General features: G+C 35.6%; 2 long non-coding RNA genes across 4 annotated transcripts in view; one reads left to right on the top strand and one right to left on the bottom strand.

Moving 5' to 3' along the window:
• The window catches only part of LOC136826937 (uncharacterized), a 70619-nt gene extending 69707 nt beyond the window's left edge, over positions 1–912 (bottom strand). Inside the window, exon 1 of the long non-coding RNA XR_010849762.1 lies at positions 806–912. This is a non-coding gene — a long non-coding RNA (uncharacterized lncRNA). The remainder of the gene's footprint in view (positions 1–805) is intronic.
• Positions 913–1168: 256 nt separating this feature from the next.
• Positions 1169–23537, top strand: part of LOC136826935 (uncharacterized) — a 334539-nt gene continuing 312170 nt past the window's right edge. For all 3 annotated transcript variants that reach the window (XR_010849758.1, XR_010849760.1, XR_010849759.1), the window contains exon 1: positions 1169–1375. This is a non-coding gene — a long non-coding RNA (uncharacterized lncRNA). The remainder of the gene's footprint in view (positions 1376–23537) is intronic.

The following is a 23537-nucleotide window of genomic DNA, read 5'->3' as shown; positions in this document are numbered from 1 at the left end:
ATCTCATAATAGTCATATATAAGCCTAGGCGATGCGTTTGCAGAAACATAACCGATCTGTTTGCCCTGCCGATTATAGTCAGCCATGTAAAAAACACAAGATATGTAGTTAAGAAAGAGATATATTGCATCCATTTAGCGAGAAAACTATCATTCATATGATTTATCATATAACTTATCATATGATTTATCATATAATATATACCTATCATATATGACTAATATGTACAATATAAATTTATCAATAGCCTAAATGTATAGTATCCCATACTAGCCAGATATAGTTATAGGCCAAGCGATTGCATTAACAAAAAAAAAAAAACGATGTTTCCCCTGCCGATTATATTAAAACATGTAAAAAACACAAAGATATGTTGTCAAGAAACAGACATATCGCATGCATTTAGCGAGAAACTGGTTTATCAAATAGCCCTAAAAATGGATTTTCTATTATAGGTCTAATATCCCGGTACTACTTACGACAAGCCTAGCCCTATTCCACGGTATTAGCCACAAAAATTTCAAATCCATTATTTTACGGCAGTGAACATTTTCCACTTTAAGTCGCAGATCCACTATCAAATACATATGAGGTAACAGTTATCTTTAAGTGGTACTAAAGGAAAAGCTAATCTCACCACAAGAACTTTTGTTGGAAGCAATCCCAGTCACTGACAGTCCGTAGCTAATGATCTTGAGCCATCTTCCACCCACGGGACTAGTTTTCTCTATATTTGGACAAACAGTATTCACCTAGTCATAACACACGAATGCCTAAGTTACCTATGAACCTCTGTAATTGTTACCTTAAAATCAAGAGATGAACAAGAAACCCCTTATGCTGTCTCTGTCACAAATAAAAACACTAACGCGTCTGCAGTCTACGAAATGTGTCACGTTAAGGTTAAATCCCTATTCCAGCTTTGCCAAAAGCCAATCATCATCAACCATGATTTGTTACAAGGCTGTGTCCAAAAGTGGTAATTATGGACCATTCCTTGGTCGCGAGAAATGTCATTTATTCATTTGCTTTAAATAATTATAAATATACAGAAATTTATCCATTGTCCGAGCACGTCAGTGGAAATTTCCAAAGAAAAGAGAAAAATGGTCATTGAGCGTGAGCGCTCTTCAGGTATCTGGCAATACTAGATTTACTAACACTTTCTCTTCACTCGATCATTCTCCCTGAGAAGTGATGTTTGTTTGTTACATGCGTGATCCTTTTTCGGTTCTGGCCAGATTTCAGTAGACGTTCATAGAATACTTTTAAATTACAGTGTTTTTTTTTTTAGTTTTTGTCGATCAGCATTTATTAATGTCAGCAGAGCAAGGCAACTGATTCCGCGGAAGTATACCGATCTCGTAAACCTTTGGTAAGTTTCATTTGTTTACTTTAGGCTAGTGTTTAGAACATCATCTCTCTACGCGTTTCTTGTGACAGTTTGCTTCATCCAAGCTTTCGAAGACCTTTTTGGCTTTTTAGTGCTTAACTTGAAATATTTTAAAGGCATTGGGAAGCAAGCTTAATCTGTTTGCCAGAAGCATGTTCAGGTTCTGTAAACGACAACTGTGAAAGTTGTATTTTTGCCTGTAGGTTTAGCCAGAATGTTTATCCAAATTCCCACTTTTGCCAATGATAGGCCTGTCTATGCTTGGACATGGTTGAAAACATTGACTTACATTATCGTTTGAACACAGTCCCTCTTTCATAAACATACTGTTGAAAACATGCCAATTGTTATTCATAAGCCTAGGCCTATGTGCTAACACGAAAGGGAAGAAATTTTCTTGCGCCGCAAATCTAAAAATGTTATGTATAGGCCTAATATGCACTTACGAAAGCGAAGAAATTCACTTGAAAGGCAGACCTAAACAAATACTGTATATCATTATGGGAAAAAGAAAAAAAGTGAAAAATGCTTGAGTAGGTCGATGAATGACATTTACATTAAGGATTAACGTGTTTGCCTATGTCCAAATTCAAGACTGTAGAGGCTATGGCTTTGCCAGCGGTTTTGAGAATACTGGTTATACGTATGGACGCTAGCCTTCGTAGATAAATAAATGTGGTATGCATGATGACGCAACAGCAATAAATAATTACAACTGCTATCGTCAAGTTACTGGAGCAACCTAGTTGATAGGATAATGTAACAGAAAATTTAATTGTATACAATGTAAAACTTTCAATCTAGTTGCGCAGCCTGATTCCCGCCAGTCGCCGACCGGGACAGGTTATGGCCTTCGGCCAGGTCAGGGCAAGTCGCCCTAAGTTAGGTTATTTAGGTAAGATCTGGTTAGGTCAGGACCTAGCATTATAGGAAAGGTTATGTCTATTTAGGTATGAGGAACCAGTCCCGGTCGACGACTGGCGGGAATAGGGCTGCGTAACTAAAGTGAAGTTTTACCCTGCTTGTATTACTTGGCCTAGAAGTCTAGGCTTAAGAGCGACATCAGTTGTTGCTTCTTTGTTAATGCAATTTACGCAGACATATTATAAATATAAGCTTTGGGGAGTGTGGGAGCAGGGTTGTAGTGAAGGGCTATATTAGTTAAGTCAATTCATTTTTGTGACAGATGCTCTCGTTAGTTTGAAAGCACTGTACCAGGTTAGGTTTTTATTCTGTGACCTCTTGACTATAGAGATGAAACGTGCCTTCACAGAGAGAGAGAGAGAGAGAGATTTCTAGTTTTTGCGTAATACGCTACGTATTGCTAGTAAAGATTGAAAAGGGAAAATGGTGGTGGATCGTTTGTCTATATTGGAACAGTTAGCCTATGTTGGAAGTTTGAAAGTAAAGGGAAAAAAGGTGTATGCAGCCATAGATATAGAGGGAGAGATTGGACAGCCTGTGATAGCCAACCAGTTTGTGATGCACACTGCCTGGCGTCATTGCTGTGTTGATTCTTATGTAAACAATGACGCAGCTCATGCAATCTAATGTGAACCTTGTACTCCGTAAAACGTGTTTTCTTGGCAGTCCTTCAAGACTGTCAAATGATTTATGCACCATTTACTAAAGACAATATGTACTGTATGCAGAAATAGAAATATTTAATTTTGCTGGTACGTTTTTTCTACAGTTAAGCCATAAAGTTTTGCAGATACGTTGACGTTACAACATTTATTATCGTGCTGCATTGACAGCCAATTTTCTCAGCAGTCTTTAAAGATTGGTAAATGATCTTTTCAGCATTTACCAAGGGCAATGTGTACTATATGTAGAAATAAGAATATTTATTCTGTCTGCTGTAGTTTTTATACTTGAGCAATGAAGTTGACCAGTTTGCCGGCGTTATGTGCCTCTCTTACCACCATAAATTTACAGTTTTATTCTCTAGAGGCAGAACTAATTATTACCCTTCATTATTCATGGGTCAAACTGACAGGCAGTAAAATTTGACAAGAATATGGTAAAATAATTGTCACCTCCAATGCTGTCACCCCATATAAGCTTCATCCATAGGCATAACAATATTAATAGCCTAGGTTTAATAGCCTGATACCTAATAGCCAATATTCAATAGTCTGTACAAACATTTTATTGGATTTTAAAATTTACCGTACTTGATAGTATTCATAGGGATACAATAAATGTTGTAGTATGCAAGGCTGTATTAGTCTTGCCGTTGCCAATACTGATGTATATGCCGGCTTGCCCCTTTTGGTTACTTCTTATTAGATTAAATCTGCTTTGGTAGCCACATTGTTGCCTGTCAACATATTCAGGACTTCAAAATCTGTTGCAGAAACTTAAGCTCATGCATACCAGGAGGTTTGAAAATGTGCTTTAGCAGAAAATGCTTGCTGCATATGCGTGATCCATAGTTTGGCTCTTCATCCCTTTTGCAGTTTCTAACCCAAGTAAGGTAGGGGTCTCATTCTTTGTTCTTGTCAGGAAATCTTAAACACAAAATTTACAAAAATCAGTCCTGTATCTCACACGTGACATATTATTAACACCAGGTGTTCTGCACTGCCCTGCAGACATTTTTTAAGGCTTATTAAACCTAAAAAGCTACTCACAGAACTTATAAGAGAAACTGTTTATTTAATCAAAGTATAAATGTAATTAATGTTCAATCTGCATTAATTCATATTCATACAGTTGTGATTCAGGGGGGGGGAGTACACTGTACATACTGTACAGAACCAGATCAAAGCATTTGAACCATGACATAGAAGCTATTTGTACAGCTTCAAGTGCAATTATTAGCAGGAGGTACTTATATAGGCTAGAGCTATGTCACAGTCATACTGACCTATAATTCAACATACGGTACTTATTTACATTGTACAGTCTAAGTTAGGCTAGCTTGTAAGAATAACTTGGACTTTCATAGCTAGCCAAGACTTGAACCATATTTCATAGTCTGTGGAGAGGGACAAATAGAAAAATTAGCATTCTTGAAGGTTATGCTAAGTTAAGCTACCTTTGCTAAGCAAAGGTTAGGCTATGGTAGGCTACCCTTGGTTATTTGATGATCAACCCTGGTAGACTAGCTAATTGGTAAAATTTACTTGTAGACTAGCTAGTTGATAAAGTTTACTTTTAAAGCTATAATGTAGTATGAATTTTAAGTGTCCTTTGGGGTAAAAATGATAATGATAAAATTGAAGAATACAACATTTGTGTGTTCTGGCAGATCAAATTCAGCTGAGTCCTCTGCATACCATGAGGTTTGAGAACTTATTGGTAACATGGTAAATAACATTGTAACACTTCATTAACACTTAAAACTGCAGCAGGCTTAGGGCTAGTTTGTAGTACTTGTAGTAGGGAAAACAGTCAGATTTAACCATGGTTATATGGACTGACAGTAACCCTACATGCTAATTTATTAATATATATGAATTTTATGTCAAATAGGCTTTAATAAAAGCTTACTACAACATTCATTATTTTATTAGCTCAAAAAGCAGGCGTGTAGTTGACTGCAAGTTGACTGTGATCTAATGCATGTTTACTTGAGGTTGTTTCAACACAGTTATAAAGATTTTCATGAATGAAAATATGTCACTTACTTGTGAAATGTGATCCCCTGTTCTTTTATGATCCTGTTTCTGTATGTAACACAGTTGATGACCCAGCACTGGGTGCTAGAAGTAGCTCTGATGCTGCTGGTCTGCGTAGTTGCTACCACTGCCATATCTGGGAATCAACACATAGCAGTGGCACCTTACTTGCACGCGACATTCACGTGACTGTCTAATTTCATCTCTCTATATCTATGTATGTAGCCTGCATGGTTCTAGAGAAAATTTAGACTAGAATTGATCTAGGCAACTTGGTGTGTGTTGAGGATGTAAAGTGTAGAGAGTAAACTGTTGAGCGCAATGAGAAACCCTTATGTTAGAAATGAAGCATGTGTTAGAGGTTTTATGCATAAGATTGGCTGGTTTTTGTGCAGAAGTGGTGATGAGACATGTCTTGTGTCTCTGTGGTTTTATATCATAGTGGATTGAGCAATGTGAAAAGTTAGGGAAAGGCCAGTTTATATGGTATTTGTGGTTAAAAAAGAAAAGTGATGAAGCAAGAAATGTATAAATATGTAGATGGGGGATGGCATAAGAGGGTTGGTGTTGTTGAGAGGGTGGGTCTGAGTGCTGGGGAGGGAATGGAGGCTTATAGAAGTTGTTGGAAGGAATGAGAGGGAGATCTGGACAAGGACGTGCTCAACATCCAGGAAGCGATAGAGTGAAGATTTTGGTGAAAGGAAGTGTATGTGTGTGCATGTGTGCGTGTATGTAGGAGAGTTAGACATTAGATAGCTAGCCTTCTTTGTAGGCGTATGGACCGGCTAGTATTGCTGAAGTATTATGCCCAGGGCCTTCATCCACAGTTTGGCAGTTTAAGTATAAATGTGGCTGTAATCGCAGTCCTTCTAGTCTTAAGATTTACCCAATGCTGGACGAAAGGCTCAGTGTTATATATATATATATATATATATATATATATATATATATATATATATATATATATATATATGTGTATGTGTGTGTGTGTGTGTGTGTGGTGTATGTATGTATGTATAAAACTAAGCCTTTCGTCTAACATGAGGTAAATGATAAGATTAGAAGGACTGCGATTACAGCCACATTTATACTTGAACTGCCAAACTGTGGATGAAGGCCCTGTGCATAGTACTTCACCAATACTTATATAGATAGATAGAAAGATAGAGAGATAGAATGAAGGTTCGTGGACCATCGATAGAAGGAAATGCTCCGTAAATAGATGTGGAACACGGGAAAAATTATAGCCTTTTAGCTTCCTTGCGCAGTGTGTCACCAAATAGCCAGAGGCCATGGAGAACCTCACATCCATAGTACCAAGTAAAATAGTAGGTTTAAGAAGTAGCTGATATTGTGTGTGTGTGTTTTTTTTTTCATGGGGTTTTCTTTTATGGTTCAGAAGTAAAGTATGAATGAGGCAGTGATCGCTGTCCTTTTTTTTTTTTCTTGGAAGCGAGTCCCGGTTTGGAAAAAAAGGTCTAATTTTGATACACTGTATATATATGTGTATGTAGCTATATATGTATATATGTATCAAAAATAGGTCTTTTCTCCAGGGAGGGGCTCTTCTTTACTTCTGAACCATAGGAGAAGCCCTTATGCAAAAAACCACCTAAATATATGCTGCTACTTAAACCAACTCAGAAGGGTCATTGACAGAGCTTCAAAGTCCCATATGCATACTGCACCATTCACTACTACTTGCAAGCACCCGCTTGCTTCTTAGATGTTGAGGTCCCTCTCTTCTGAACTAGGCCTACGTACAGCCAAACCCCAGGTTGCTGCATTGTGCTTATTATTTTAGTAGGTAATATGTATATGAGTATATGAGGCTCCCCGTGCCCGCTTGCTATTTAGTGACAAACAACGCACACACACATACATATATTATAAATTTATATATATATATATATATATATATATATATATATATATATATATGTACATATATATAGATAGATATAAGCCTATATATATGAGCATGTGTAAGTGTATGTATTTGGGCTTACGCCAGATCGTGATAATCTTCTCTGCAAGTCTCCCGAGATGAGGTTGTGAGGTTCATGCCGCTTTAGGCCCAGTTTGCGATCACCACTTCGTTAGCTACTAGATATGCATGCACCTACACATACATTTATTTTCATGTTTATTCATGAAATACTGTTTAATTTTATTTAAAGCGTACCTTATTCTGTAAATTACATAACGACGGTACTTTAAATAGTAAGACTGTTTTTTGAACCGTGCTGTTAAAAAAAAAAAAATCCTTCCTCCATTGGATTTCAAAATTATTAGAATGTTGCTAACTACTGTATATGTCGTGCCTGACATTTAAGGTTCGTAATCTCAGTGATGATGGAATAATATCAGCATTTTATAATCAACCTAACGACAAATCTCTCTCTCTCTCTCTCTCTCTCTCTCTCTCTCTCTCTCTCTCTCTCTCTCTCTCTCTCTCTCTCTCTCTCTCTCTCTCCCTTAAAATTACTGGTATTATTCTTAGCTCCACGGTTTACCAGATTCACTCTGATTTTTACAAAAAAAAACATACACACAAACACACATAAGAATGTCGTAATTATGTAAACGAAATAAGCTATGTAAAATTGCGATTTTTTCATTATCACGCATCTTAATCACTTGTAAAAGAAGCGATTTTATATATGTATATATATATATATATATATATATATATATATATATATATATATATATATATATATATATATATATCAATTATTTATTTTCTTTGCCTTATCTTCCTATCAGCATTCAAAAAGCAGCTCTTCCACACTTAACAAAGAAAGTCCGAGTGAAGTGAACAGTTTTAACTAATTCTGTAACAATAACTGTCGGTTGGAATGTCGGCCGCATTCCGGCATTATATCAACAAATAGTTATGACTGTATCTAATTTCGATGGGAGAATTAAGCTGATTTCCATGTAATGGTATGTACCCGAGCCGTGTCTGTTTATGTAGAGATGAATTTCAGACTTGTAACCAGCTTGTTACATTCGTATTGGCTAAAACATAATAGAATAGCTAGCGCTGAGCCTGTTTGGGTAAACGGTATTGAATATATCTATATTTTTTCTTCTGACGTGATAACTGGTAATTAAATGAAATTTGTAACCATAGTCACATGGTTAGATGAACTGGAAACTTATAAAAATTTCTAACTATAAAGTTAAACCGGCAAAATATTGTAAGATATAAAACTGTTCTGTAGGAAATACGAAATTATAATTAAACCGAGCTATATATTTTGTATTAATGGTGCGATTAGGTAAACTAGGAAGCAGATTGATAACAAAATTAATATAATGTATGATATATTGAATAAAACAATTCGGGATAATTAAGGTATAGATTTTGCCTCTTGATTGTTTTTGTGCATTCAAATTTATTGTGCCTTTGAGATATAGGGCGTTGTAAATATACTTGTAAGGTTAACATAATGATAGAAAATAATTTTGAATTATAGTCAGTGTTGATTTATGTGTGATTTTCCAAATGCAGTTACCAACACACTAAACGAAAAATTCATCAAATTCGACGATTTTTCTGAGTTTTGATATTGATTTGTTTATATAATTGGCGTTTCCGGCTATGGTCATCGACGCCGTCCTTTTTTAATTCAAAACATTTGAAGGCGTAACAGGAGAAAGAGAGAGAGAGAGAGAGAGAGAGAGAGAGAGAGAGAGAGAGAGAGAGAGAGAGAGAGAGAGAGAGAGGTGAATGATATTCTATATTCGCTGGCCGAGAAACTATCTATTTTAGGTTGCTTTGATATGTCATTGTAGGATGGCATAGTCTATACTACATAACAGTGGGGAAGTGCTCAAAGAGATGAGATCCTTTACTTCACGCTACAATATCTCTACGTTATGGCAAATGTACGCCGAATATACCCATATAAGGGAAAGGTAAATGCCTTAGATATTGAAACTTGAAGCAGTTGTTAGAATAATCGTAAGGATGAAACGAATAGTTAAATACAAAGCCTGTTACCTAATTGAAGGATAGCAGCGTAATATTGATACCACTGAATATTTGCGGAAAGTTAAGAATGTGGGTTTTACAGTCAAAACTCATCAGTTAGAGAATGAATTGGGCAGATACTTTTTTTTTTTTTTTATCTCTGGAGATACCCAGTCTTATGGGAGGTGACTTATTAAGAGAAAAAGCTAAATGGAAGCCCAGTTCAGCCGTGTGGTCAGGTTTATTTTACCAGTTTTTATAAAGGGTGGGCTACTGTTTCAATTATTTTCTTAATTTAACTCCTTTCCATTGTAATCTGTATTTGTTAAGAAATAAGAGAATCTACACTTTACCTATAACTTAATATTGAAACCCACCATAAGAAGGTGGTGTATTGATACCATTATTGAACATGGACAGATGCATAACGTTAAGTTTTTATAACAAGGTATATTAATAGTTTGTTCAGAGAGTCAGTAAAAAATGCAGATCCCCGACAGCGAAAAGAAAGACCTGTTTAGTAATAAATATTTTATTTTAGAAAATTTTTTTGAAATTCGTTTTGAACCGAAAATACCTGGGAGTAGTGAAATCTTATGTTGATTGCCATTCTAATGGAAAAAGTATTTCAATCTCATCATATAATAGAGATTATCTTGCTAACACAGAGGCTTAAGGTTTAATTGCAAAGAGTGAAGTGCAAGGACCGAGACTACAATGCTCTCCCGAGTTTACGTAAGCATTTAAGCATTTTTTTAATTCAGTGGTTCGTTTGCTTCACGTTTTCACCGTACTATTGGAAGGCATCGCTCTCCTAGGTCCAGAGAGTGGAGAGACTGATATTGAATAACCAAAGTGGGAGTAAGCTTTAATTTTCTGAAGATAAGAAAATTCAGAGGAACTGCTAAGGTAAAATTACTATAATAAAATTCCATCGTATGTATGAAAATTAAGAGATGCATTTTTATACTCTCAAATATTGAGCCATAAACAACACATCAAAATAAAAAAATATATATATATATATATATATATATATATATATATATATATATATATATATATATATATATATATATATATATGTATGTATGTAAGTATGTATGTACATGTTGTTTCCTTATATAAAATTCCATTTGGGTCTAAACTATACCAAGGTAAAAGTGAATTTGATTTTGATGTGTTGTTTATGGCTCAGTATTTGAAAGTATTAAAATGCATCTATTAATTTACATACATACAATGCCATTTTATTATAGTAATAATTTTACATTTTCAGTTCCTCCGAATTTTCTTATCCTCAGAAAATTAAAGCTTACTCCCTGCTTTGTTATATATATATATATATATATATATATATATATATATATATATATATATATATATATATATATATATATATATAAAGCCACAAATGAACCTGCATAACTAGTTCACTTTACTCTGGGGATAGCTTGAAGCAAAAGGAAAATATATATGTTGAATGCATCTGCCTAGACCGGGACAGATGCTCTTATTTATAAGTTCTATCGAGTGTAATTTTTCCTTGGGTAAAGCGAATTCCATATTATGGGGTATTATTGTGGCTTAGTATTGGAGAATATCAAAAGGTTACTAGTGAATCAGTGATAAAGCTATCACATGAACAAATACGCACACATATATATTATGTTTGTGTATTAAACTATATGTATGTGTACATGTTTTGAATGTACAGTACACCAATACATTCAAGTAGTATATATGTATGAATGTATGTCTGAATGCATGTTTGCATAAAAACAAACTGTTCATACATGTCAAGGAACCAAGGTTTATTCATACGCTGACAAACATTCATAGTTATATATATACATATATATATGTGTGTGTATGTATATACATATATATATACATTATATATATAGATTATAATTATACATATGTATATATATATGAATGTATAAACACACTTAGTTGTTTGTGCATCGAGTCCATCATCTTAATTAAGAACAAGACACCGTTCATTTTAAGGCGGAGTGGCGGTCGAGTCGACGTGACGCCGCAAACTATTAATACCAAATGCCCCACCACTATACGATCAGGAAGGCGTCTGCCGAAACCGAGATCTGACTGATAATAATAGATATAAGTTGGCGGCCGGATATGATGACCCTTAGTCCAATAATTGTTAATAATTTGCCCTAATTCCCTCTCTCGAATGACCTTATATAACATGAAGGTAATTGTCTAAATTCGCTTCCCCCGAAATTATTCCTCGAGTTGCGTCCTGTATAGCCTACCTAGCCTCTCACCCACCCGTTACCCATCCCCCCCCCACCTCTCTCTCTCTCTCTCTCTCTCTCTCTCTCTCTCTCTCTCTCTCTCTCTCTCATGCATTCCTTGCTTATTGTCTTTCTGATCATTACTCTCTTTCTGTTAGGCATTCAGTCTTCATTAGTTGTTTAATGTCATGTCTCTTTATCTTCGTTTTTCTCCATTCTCTCTCTCTCTCTCTCTCTCTCTCTCTCTCTCTCTCTCTCTCTCTCTCTCTCTCTTAGCCACATTCCATTTCCGCATTCTCTCTCTCACACTCTCTCTCTCTCTCTTTCTCTCCCTCTTTCTCTCTCGACTCGTTCTTGAATATACCGACAACTGGCAATTCCCGAAACATAATAAAGGGATTCGATTTTGAATTGTTGCAGAATGAGGACCCAAACGCCCAGTCTGTAATATTCCAGGTCCATTACCAAAGGAATCTAGTGGGAATAAGGAAATGGAGAAGTGAGAATTCGCTAAGATTAGGTTAGATTTGCCTTCGGATTATTGCTGCAGCACTAGAAACAGGGACGGCCGAAAGGGGAAGGCGGAGGAGAAGGTGGATGGAGAAAGAGGTTTTGGGCAGGAGATGCTGGCTTGGCCAGGTGGGGAGGGGGTGAAGGGGAAGGGGGGAGCGAGTTAGAGGTGTGGGATGGGGAAAGGAGAAAAATGTTTCCTTGGCCGGATGGGAGGGGAGAAGAAATTAGTGGGGTTACAGTGGGATGGAGAGAAAGGTTTTGCGTATGGGAATGTTTTCTTGGCCACACATGGGATCGGCGACTGGAAAAGTTAGTTTAGGGAGGGGATGTTCGCGGGGCTAGGTGTTTGTGTGTGTGTAGTTGGGGGTGAGAAGGGGAAATTCGTGGTGCTTTATAGTGGATGATGAAGGATGTTTTAGGCTGGTGATGTACTCTGTCGAATGGGAAGGGGTAGAAGGGAGAGTTACTGCTGTATGATCAGAGATAGAAAGCGAGGTTGTAGGCAGGGGATATTTCCTTGGCCAGGTAGGAATGTTGTGAGGGGGAGGGGGCCCAGTAAGTGGTGTTTTTTGGGGGATGTGGATAGGGGTTTTAAGTAGGGGATATTCTGACGGCCAGTTGGGAACGGCGTGGATGGGGAAGTAATTAGTGGTCTTCGGTGATGTGAGAATGTGGAAAGAAGTTGTAAGTAGGAAAGCTCTCTTGGGTTACATAAAAAGGGGAAATCTTAGGTGTGGGATGTAGGCCAGGAAAGGAAGATTTATTTCGGGGATAATTATAGGGAGGGTTGGCATAAGTTGTTTTAAGTTTGTGATGTTTGCTTAACTAAGTGGGAAGGAGGTAGGCCGACGGTGAGGGAGAACTTATTGGTAAGGGATCATTAATTTGTGGGGATAGGGAGTTATAGACAGTGGATCTTCACATGTACATTTGTGTAAGGGGCAGGAGGAGGGGACTGTCTAAGCGGGTACGGCCAGGAGGATTGGTAAATTTGGTGTTATTATGGTTACGGTAGGTTTTAAGGAAATCATTTGAACTTTTGGTTATTTTTATTGTTCACGAAAGCGCCTTGATTAAAAATAACTATCGAATAGATTAAAATAGTGGCTCACTCGCACACATATAAACACACAATACACACACACACACACACACACACACACACACATATATATATATATATATATATATATATATATATATATATATATATATATATATATATATATACATATATATTTATACATATATATATACATATACACATATACAATCTTTAGAATCTACTGGTCACTTTTACCAGATAAATATGTAATTGTAATAGCCACAGTGCCCTCTTAACTTCTCGAATTCTCCGCGCTTTTTTGGATATGCTTGTCACTACAAAGCCGTAAGATCCAAGCGCAAGAAATTGAAGAGACTATGATGCAACCTCCTTGTGATTATGGTGACGTGGGTTCGTTTCCCGCCTCCGGGCATCATAATCTTTTCAATTTCTAACGCTTGGATCTTACGGCTTTGTAGTGACAAGCATATCCAAAAAAGCGCGAAGAATTCGAGAAGTTAAGAGGGCATTGTGGCTATTTCAATTACATATACAATGTGTATATATATATATATATATATATATATATATATATATACATATATACATACATACATACATACATACATACATACATACATACATACATACATACATACATACACACAATTGTCCCTTGGAGTGGGTGGCTCTAGTAGCAGTTGGTTTTCCGGTTTGCTGAAAGTGTTTTATGATGAGGTTTTTAGCGCTATCCTTTTCCCAGTCCGTTAGTACCAGGTGCATGATCCATTATTTAATGTGGACAAGGCACAATGACTTTTAGCAGAACATGTCTACATCGTCCGTACACAAGCCCCCCTCCATGAATGGATGAGATGATGGACAAATTTCTTCACTTAATAGAGATTGTTTAGTAAAGACTTAATTCTTCGTGATTGACAGATTTGGAACTTGTACTAGCACGCTGCTCTGGTCACCGGAGTTTTTTTTATGGGGAAATTAATTGCTTTTAATTGTTAATCAAGTTTTTATTCATGTACTTATCCAAATGATTTCCTCTTCTTCTTCTTCTTCTTCTTCTTCTTCTTCTTCTTCTTCTTCTTCTTCTTCTTCTTACTTACTTCTTACTTACTTACTTACTTACTTACTTACTTACTTACTTACTTACTTACTTACTTACTTATTTTCAAATGAACAAAAATTGGTATTGAACAAGCCTTAATGTCATATATGAGCGAACAGTAAACAGTGATATAGAATAATAAAAAATAAAGGTAAATCAACAAAAGGTATGTTTGGTAATTGTAATTTGAGGCCTGGATATTCAAGTTTTGCTGATCTGTGTAACAGGTGTTTATGTAAAAGGTAATTTCATGCTCTCTCCTTCTCAGATATTTTGTACACACACACACACATAATTATATATGCCTGCTTGTCATTTTTTACTATATGTATATATATATATATATATATATATATATATATATATATATATATATATATATATATATATATGTAGCTATATATGTATATATATATATATATGTATATATATATATATATATATATATATATATCTATAATCTACTTGTCATTTTGTACCAGATATGCATATAATTGTAATATCCACAAAGCCCCTTTAAAGTCACGATTTCGTCACCTTTTTTTATACGCTTGTCACTGCAAAGCCTGAGATCCCAATGGAAGATTATAAGGAAAATCTGACGTCCGTAGCAGGGATTCAGGTTCGATTTCTACTACGGACGTAAGAATTTCTTCATATTCTTCCATTTGGATCTCAGTAGTGACAAGCGTATCAAAAAAGTGTGAACAACTGGAGAAGTTAACGGGGTTTGTGGTTATTACAATGTAGTAATATTTTTAATAGCTTTAATAGCCACAGTCATCTTTACCTTCTCGACTCCGTCACAGTTTTTGGGTACGCTTGTCACTACAAAGCCTGAGATCCCAGTGAAGAAACAAATGAAGAAATTCTGATGCCCGTGGATGCATTTGAACCCACACCCGAAGTGTCAGAATGATGGTTAAAGTTAACCACTCTACAACAAAGAAGGGCAGTAAGTCTATTCCTGCTCATACGCGCACACACACACACACTATATATATATATATATATATATATATATATATATATATATATATATATATATATATATATTATATATATATATATATATATATATATATATATATATATATATATAATATATGTCGATTTCAGATACATGAATAAACCCGTCCTCACCATCTTAGTATAGTGTTTAAGCGTTTATTGCCTTTCTGGGGGAAATATTTATGTATACCATCTACTGGTCACTTTTTAATTTTTTGTAAAACAAAACTATTGAGATAGCTTTGTCTGTCCGCCCTCAGATCTTACAAACCACTGAGGCTAGCGGGCTGCAAATTGGTTTGTTGAACATTCACCCTCCAAAAACCAAACATACCAAATTGCAGCTCTCTAGCCTCAGTAGTTTTTATTTTATTTAAGGTTAAAGTTAGCCATGATCATGCGTTTCGCATCGCTATAGGACCGTCCACCACCGGGCCGTGGCTGAAAGTTTCACGGGACGCGGCTAATACAGCATTATACCGAAAAATAGATATATTTTCGGTGGCCTTGATAATAAGCTGTACAGAAAGCTCGATTATGCCGAAGAAACTTCGGCGGATTTTATACTTTTTTTCTGATATCTGTGATTTGTATAGCTCAAGGTCATCATTAACTTTGACACTCGTGGCAGGATTCTGATGGGAAAGAGTCTTGCATCCTTTTTCATGGTCAATTGGATAACGGTAATCTCGTTCTGGCATATCGGGTGCGATTTCGAATCCTGCCACATTCGTCTGAGTTTCTTCATTTTTTCTTCGGTTGGATCTAAGGCTTTGTAGTGACAAGCGTAGCTAAAAAGCTTGCCGAAATGGATAGGTTAAGAAGTCGTTGTGGCTATTACAGATATATATATATATATATATATATATATATATATATATATATATATATATATATATATATATATAAATATATATATATATATATATATATATATATATATATATATTACAAATATATATATATATATATATATATATATATATATATATATATATATATAAATATATATGTATGTATGTATATATACATATATATATGTGTGTGCGTATGCGTGTGAAAAAGAGAGTTAAGAGAAATTATTGATATATTCCAGAGATAAACTAGCCAATCCCTTTTTTTAGCTGCAGTGACGCAATCATTGCATGCTGTGATGTAACAGATATGCTTGGTACAATAAATTGTCGTTGAAACTTTGGTAATCAAGCTGCGTATTGCTAATTAGGTCTCGTTTTTGCAAAGATGATAACTTTCTGTTAGCTGATGTGTTCCGGTCTCTTGTAGTTGTATGTGGAATGAGGTAAGTAGAAGTGCGAGTTATAGAACTTGGATAAGTAAAAGTTCGATAACAGGTAAGAGTGCTAATTCGCACGAGTTAAGTAGAAGTGCATGTTTTGGAACTTGGAAACGTTCGATAACAGGTAAGAGTGCAAGTTTGAATACTGAGAAAAGTAAGGAATAAAGTGCGATTTAAATAAGGGGGAAAATAATAGTTAAAAGTGTCAAGTAAAAGAACAAGTTCAAGAACATGTAAAAGTTATAAGTAAAAATGTAGGTTCCAGAACATGTGACAGTAAGGCCGAGATCTGAGAAAAGTTAAAAGTAAAAGTTAATTTTCAAGTACGGGTCCGAGAACTGAAAAAAAAAGTGGTAAGTGTAAGTGCAAGTTCGTCCATTTTGAAATGAGGAAAATTGCTAGCTTGCGAACAAGGAAGACTATTAAATAAAATAGCAAGTGTAAGAGCTGAAAAAAAGTCCCATAAATAGAAGTGTACAATTCAAGAACTTGGAAAAGTGATAAGTAAAAGCTAAAGTTTAAGTTCGAGAATTTGGAAAAGTAACACGTGAATAAGGGAAGTTAAAAGTGCAAGTTTTAAGAACTTGGAAAAGTGCAAGTTCGAGAACACTCATTTTGAAAACAAGAGGCGAGGCATAAAATGATTTGTGAAATACAGCGTTACATAATTTGGTGCCGGATGAATTATATCTCTTCGTTGGATATGTGGAAATATTTCTTGAAAATGAAAACTGATTTGTTCAGATGCAGCTGAATTAAATTTCGAAATGCAAGATATCGGACTGACATAAAATATAGATAGCGAGGGAATAAGCAGTGAAATCAAATGCAGAAATGTGAATTAGGCAAACACTGGAAGCAAAGGAGGGCCGCATAATGTACGAACTTGTAGATTGGTAATGTAACCGAATGAAAGTGAAGAATTGATGTTTAGGATTGCGTAAGTGGATGGAAGCATTGATGTGAAGGAAGTTGACGGAATTTCTTCATTACAGTTAGGGTAATTAGTGGAAAAATATGGAAATAAACTGTTGTGTGATTAGATGAAAGTAAGATGGTCCATTTATTAAGATGGAAGGGTATTAACCTAAATATGACAGTAGTCTGTCTTGGAAATTCGCAAGCTAGAAATATGTAGAAACAGGTGAAATGAATTTTCCTCGTAAAGCAAGCGAATAGGAAATCTCATGTGAAAATGGGGAATATGGAATGATGATAATAACAACAGTAAAAATAAAAATCTTTTACTGAACACAACAGACAAGGCGAGGTTGCACATGAAAGAATCATCATTATTAAGACGGAAAAGTATATATTTACTAAATTTATAAGTGACAATGAATGTGTAGATATAGTCTAATGAAATTGATCAATATGGAACCTTCCGCGAGGCGTATAAAGGAACTTCATAATAAACGAAGAAAAACTGAAAAGGTTTTAAAAATGAATGAAAATGAAATAAGTGAATCCAGTCATATGTGATGTATGTAGGTGGATACTGAGAAATCTTATTCGGATATGGATTTCGTGATATAAGGCAAATAAGCCAAGTATTGCTCCATAACAGAGACAGTGAGTGATTTTCTAATAAGACCCACAGATTAGCGTAGAATCCGAACCATGACTGATTACAGTTGCCAAAGTGCATTTCGTCTCACCACTAAACCCTCCAGAATGCTGAGTTGGAAATTCGAACTCGGTCTCAATTACTGTGACGCTAGCGAACTGACCATAAGTCACTTAAGTGAGATTCAGTGTATATAAGTGGTATAAAAAAAATCATGAAGATGAATTAACTCCGAATGAGATGCCGAAGTGACAGCTAAAAAGAATGACCTGTAACTGACTAGGTATAAAGTGCCCGTGAAAATGATGACCAATATTGAATAAATAGGTGTAAAAAGTATACTACTAATAAAAGTGGACTAGTATAAAAACACGAAGCAGTATGACTATGATTTATTTGACACATTAACAAATATATAGGTAACCTAATCATTTGTGGCATCCTATCAGATGAAAATTATGTACAAAAGTAGATGAAGTTTACGGAGTGAACATGTGTACCAATAACAAATTATTTAAATGAGTTTGCATTAAATTGATGAAAGTGGGTGCATTTAAAATATTATATGAAATCGAACACAAAACAAATATGCGATTACCCAAAAAAAAAAAAGAAGGGCCATGGCCTCGAAAATGTATCATATAGAACGCAGCACTGAAAGAACGAGACAAATAGAAAATCCACTTTCCCCAATCAGGACAACTCCGATGTGCTCATCGACGCTGCAATGATAAAGGGACTAATTTTGTCTCTCTGCGGCTAATGAGGTATGATTACGGGGGACTACCTGCTCATTAAGGCACCTGCCGCTTTAATGCCAAAGCTTAATGGCTCTAAATAATTGTTCTCTCTTATTCACCGCTAATTCCTTAATGACCTTTAAACACTTCAAACGATATGTCGGCCTTTATTAAGTTGGGCTTACCGGCTGCCTGTTTCGCTCGCTCGCTCGCCCGCGCGAATTCGGATGATGATGATGATGACGACAGTTTGCGGGGCGGTAAAAGGATTTCAATGACTTACTTAAAAGAGCTTGATCGTTGCTTGACTGGCAGGAATGTATACACAGCTCGTCTTTGTTGTTGGGTATGGGATGATATATAGGTTATTCATTTTCCCATATAAGTAGAGATTTAATGTACTGAAGGTGCTACCTTTGTGACGTAAATATATTTAGTCATTTATTGGCGAGGAAAGTAGATACACTTTTCCTTTATTTTTTTTAAAGGAAGGTTGAGTTTAATGTACCATTATTCTAGTGGAAACTTAATCATATACCTTTTAATATGTTTTAGTTAACTGATCTGTAGCATAAAAAGACCGTGATTGATGCCTGACTGGTAGGGAGGCAGAAAAGTTTGTTGCTTTTGCTGTATAATTGAAAATTTATGTTTGTCTTTATGTAAGTGGAGAGTCATAGCCTGTCTTTGTTGTTGTTTTGTAAATGGAATATTTGTGGTCTTTCTTTGTTGTTGTATGAGAGAAGATTTATAGTTCGTCGTTGTCATATGAGGGAAAATATAGTTTGTCTTTGTTGATGTTTAAGTGGAGATATAAGTTTGTTTTTGTTGTTTAACTGGCTACTCGTTTTAATGAAAGTGCTATTTAATTGACTTTAATAAATAAGAAGTTTTACTGATAGAATAGCTGTTGCATTAGAATACTATTTAGCGTGACGTTTGTCACGTGCAGGCATCGAAACGAAATTGGCAAGATAATTTTTTTTAATTCGTAAGAAAGTATTATAATGCGAGCATTGGTGGTATCTGAGTTTGGTAATAGCCTATCTGTATGCATTATACGCAGGCAGCCTCGCCTGGAAATAGATGACAAAGACAAAGCTCATCTTTAGGAAATTGAACCGCTGACCTGTGATTTGTCAAGTCAGCATATATCCACTCAGCCACAGGGATGATAAAAGGAATAAAATGCTGCAAACACTTGGAAATCAAAGTGGGCCTAGTGTATCCTAGCTGTGGCTTTGTCCACTCCCTGCACCATCTGCAGTAAGGTAGATTTTTTAAAAATTTAATCATTTAACCATTTAGATAATGTTAGGAAGAAGGTGTCTTATTTTTTGGCGTTCTAGCAACAAGTTTCAAGTAACACTGTAGGATGATCGAGACCAACCAACTTGCATTAAAGATTTATATTTCATATTATCATTACAAAGTACAGCTATCATCGTGCATAGGTTTCTGTTAGGCATTTTTCTTTTAGTTATTTGTCAACACCTCAAGTATGGGTGGGTTTTATGATGGTACGTGAAAAGATTTTATTAAGAAATTTTTTGCAAGCACTGTAATTCTTTGTTATCGTCGATGATCATATTTGTTGTGAAGCTAGTTTATGGTATCAGATGTATCAGCTAATCTCTTCCTTCCACTCCTCAGTATTACCCGAAGTTGGTGGCATGCCGAATGATTCGAGTGGTTTGAGGCATGTATTGCTTGGTTGCTTTAGCAAGAAATATAGCCATTTCCTTGACCTTACCTTCTAAGGTGGATACTGCTTGCAGCGTGTCTTACACGGCATACTGTAGACGGTACTAAAACTTTTTTGCAACATCCTTTCTTTTCCAGGTGCATTGTTTTCTTCCTTTTACTTTTCATCAGTTCCCTTTCGTCTCTCCCTTCATAGCAGTCCAACTTTTTGAGCTTCCCTTGCTCCAGTTTGTACTTTCCGGTTAATAACAAATCGTTGGGGCGAACCATCAGAGTCTGGAAATGAGACATAGTAATCCCGTTCAACTACTTATGATCATGATAACCTGATCCAACACGTCCGGTCTGAATGTGGGTAGGAAACAGTTTGGATGGAACTGCTCTGAACCGTTTTTCATCCTAACCCATTGCTGAATCTATTATAAAGGTAGAGTTTCTTTTTTTAATTTCCTAAATTCGGATTCAAGGTTTTCTGTGGAAAACTTACACAAAAAAATATTAGAGGTTCCAGAAGTTCTATTTACATAGCTGTATTCTTTCCAAATAATGTATCCCCCATGTATAGTCGTGGCAAGAGCATATCTGTTCTTGACGAGCGATACTTTTGGGATCATACCTTATCATACTTAAATATTGTTTTATATCCTCGTTTCCAAATTTTCAAATTTAGGGGTTAAACTTTTCTGCTGATGATATACTGTATGCTTCCCTCTGACACCTTTTTTGAATTTTCTTATGATTTTCGCTCAGTTTTCTGTGATTGTTGCCATTAAATGTGATTTTCATGTCAACCCATCATGGATTGAGCAGATTTTCTGTCAGTCTAAATTCCTTCATTCCCATTTACTGAAAGTTTCTTTTTTGTTTCCAAAAGCGAATGAAACTATTAGTTTGTATTTGTCGAATTCTGCATTTCGGGTAATGTTTTGTATGTGACAAAGAGGCATTCCATATTTTGGATAATTTTGTTTTTTTTTTCATTTTGAATATGAAAATAAGAAGTGACTTACTTTCTGTGGCAGAGTGCAGTGCTTGATAAGTAACACTGACAGGCTGCAGTGCTAATAGGTGACATCGTTGGACATTCTCCTTGCAGGCAGTTAGATCGTAAGGTCATTTAGGCTAGCTTCGGACAAGTAACCGTAAAGGAACTGGATTTATAAAAATACTTAGAACAGCAAGGTTTGCCAAGTAATTTTGTGTGTGTGTGTGTGAATTATTTAATATATAATATACAGTTAACGAACAGAATCATTTGAAGGAAAAGATAAAGTTTGGATGTCTAGTATGCTTGTTCATGATTGTGTTCAAGTAAAGCTTTCGTATTTACTCAGTGGGTATGAACTAAGTTGATATCAGAAATATGTAACTATATGACACGAGTTACACCATGGAAAGATTTTGTACCATTCAACACCCGAGAGCTAGTACTCATTTTCAACAAATATATAAGAATTGAATTGTCTCACCAGATGTATGACATGGAACCCATAAATAGATCAGAGACTGGTTCTGGTGAAGTCTTTCTCCTGAGAGTATGATATTCATTACAAAAAGTTATTACCTTTTGAGCAGTTTCCTAGTTTTTCGTGTGTTACGAAGTGATACCTTCATTTTTTCTTTTTTTATGATTTGGACGGCATTGTCTTTCTTTGATCTTACTGACGGTTCGATTTAAAAGTTATTTACCATAAAAGGTACAACACTAGAACAACCTTGACTTCATACAAAGTGTGACACTCTCTCTCTCTCTCTCTCTCTCTCTCTCTCTCTCTCTCTCTCTCTCTCCCTCATACATATTGTTCGGAGAACTGCTCCTATAAAAGAGTTTATTTAGCATTTCTAACTTTTGTACGAACCATGGATCAAGGTCTTTCGTCCCAGAGTGGTTATGTTTTGGTAAATGAAAATGGACGAATTTTATCTATCATTTTTCGTTTAGATTTTCCAGCTCGAGCTCCAAGGATTTTTGGGGTCGATGGTATTAAGTTATCATTAATTAGTTGCTACCTAAACACTATAGTACAACCTATCAGGCGAACATTAAGTATCCTAGAATAGTTATAGCGATGCCGTGACTTTCTTTAAAAGCTTTAATGTCCTTTCCTTACCTATAATCAGACGAATCTAGTTTTACGAAGCACGGCAACAAGTGGTCGACTTTCGTGCCCAACTCTGCCTTGCAGGTACAGAGGTATTTGAAGAGACTTAAAAGAACCAGAAGCAGACGAACAAACCGACGCGCATGCAAGAGAAATCCATAAATACCACCAGACTCTTTTGACGTCAGTGTGATTATGGTCACGTATTATTTGACTCCCACTTTGAGGGTCACCGTTTTCTGTGGCTTTCAATTGAGGAGGATTTGGGAACCTGGCAATGATGAATCAGAAAAACAACTTCAAAACTTTTGAGATTCAGGTCATCTTTTCTTCCATGGGACTGTGTCCATATAAGTCACGCATACCTTTTCCTTAGGAACGTTTTTTTTTTTCTTTTAAGTACTTTCGTATTTCCAACAGATTCCCAACTAAATGTATTTTTCCCTGAAAACATTTTATTAACGAGTAAAAGTTGTATACACAGAACTCCCATTTTTTGTTACCGAGAGAATGAAGCACTGGAATTATTGGATTCTGTGCTTGACACTTGTAATACTATCGCTTGTAATACTATAAATAAAATAATAATTTGAACGTAAAGATGAATAGATTTGCACATTAAATCAACATGAACACTGACAAGAGAAAGAGGAAAAAAATTATGTCACAACGAATAGATGTAATACAAATGGAACAAAACAAAAGCGCGCACAATAGAATGAAATCCATCATAAAAGAGAGAATGAAAATGCATCCTTGGGAAGAATGGAAATGTCTGTCGGACTGACCTAGAATAATGACTGAAGCCATTTAAAGATTTTATTCCAAAATGAAGCAAATCCGCATTTGCAAACAAATGCACAAGCCTTAGAAAATACTAGCATCACTCGCCATAAAATAAATAAAAAGCCGGTGATCAATATATCGCATGTTACAAAATATCATTGCAACCATATTTACATTACCCTGCGTCCGGTCAAATCAGTATTGTACAATAATGTCAAAAACAGACGGAAGAATTTTATTTTAAACCAAAAATCATACCTGCCCTGTATTAATTCAAACATTGATAATTCAATTATTTTACCCAATATCCAGTTGATGTGGAATACTCATAATAAAAAAAGAACTCTGTTAATTCTGCCCCAACGTCGAAGCAAAACATTAAAG

The sequence above is a fragment of the Macrobrachium rosenbergii genome, chromosome 41 (genome assembly GCF_040412425.1).
Source record: "Macrobrachium rosenbergii isolate ZJJX-2024 chromosome 41, ASM4041242v1, whole genome shotgun sequence".
NCBI lineage: Eukaryota > Metazoa > Arthropoda > Malacostraca > Decapoda > Palaemonidae > Macrobrachium > Macrobrachium rosenbergii.
This window is presented reverse-complemented; position numbering and strand designations above follow the sequence as displayed.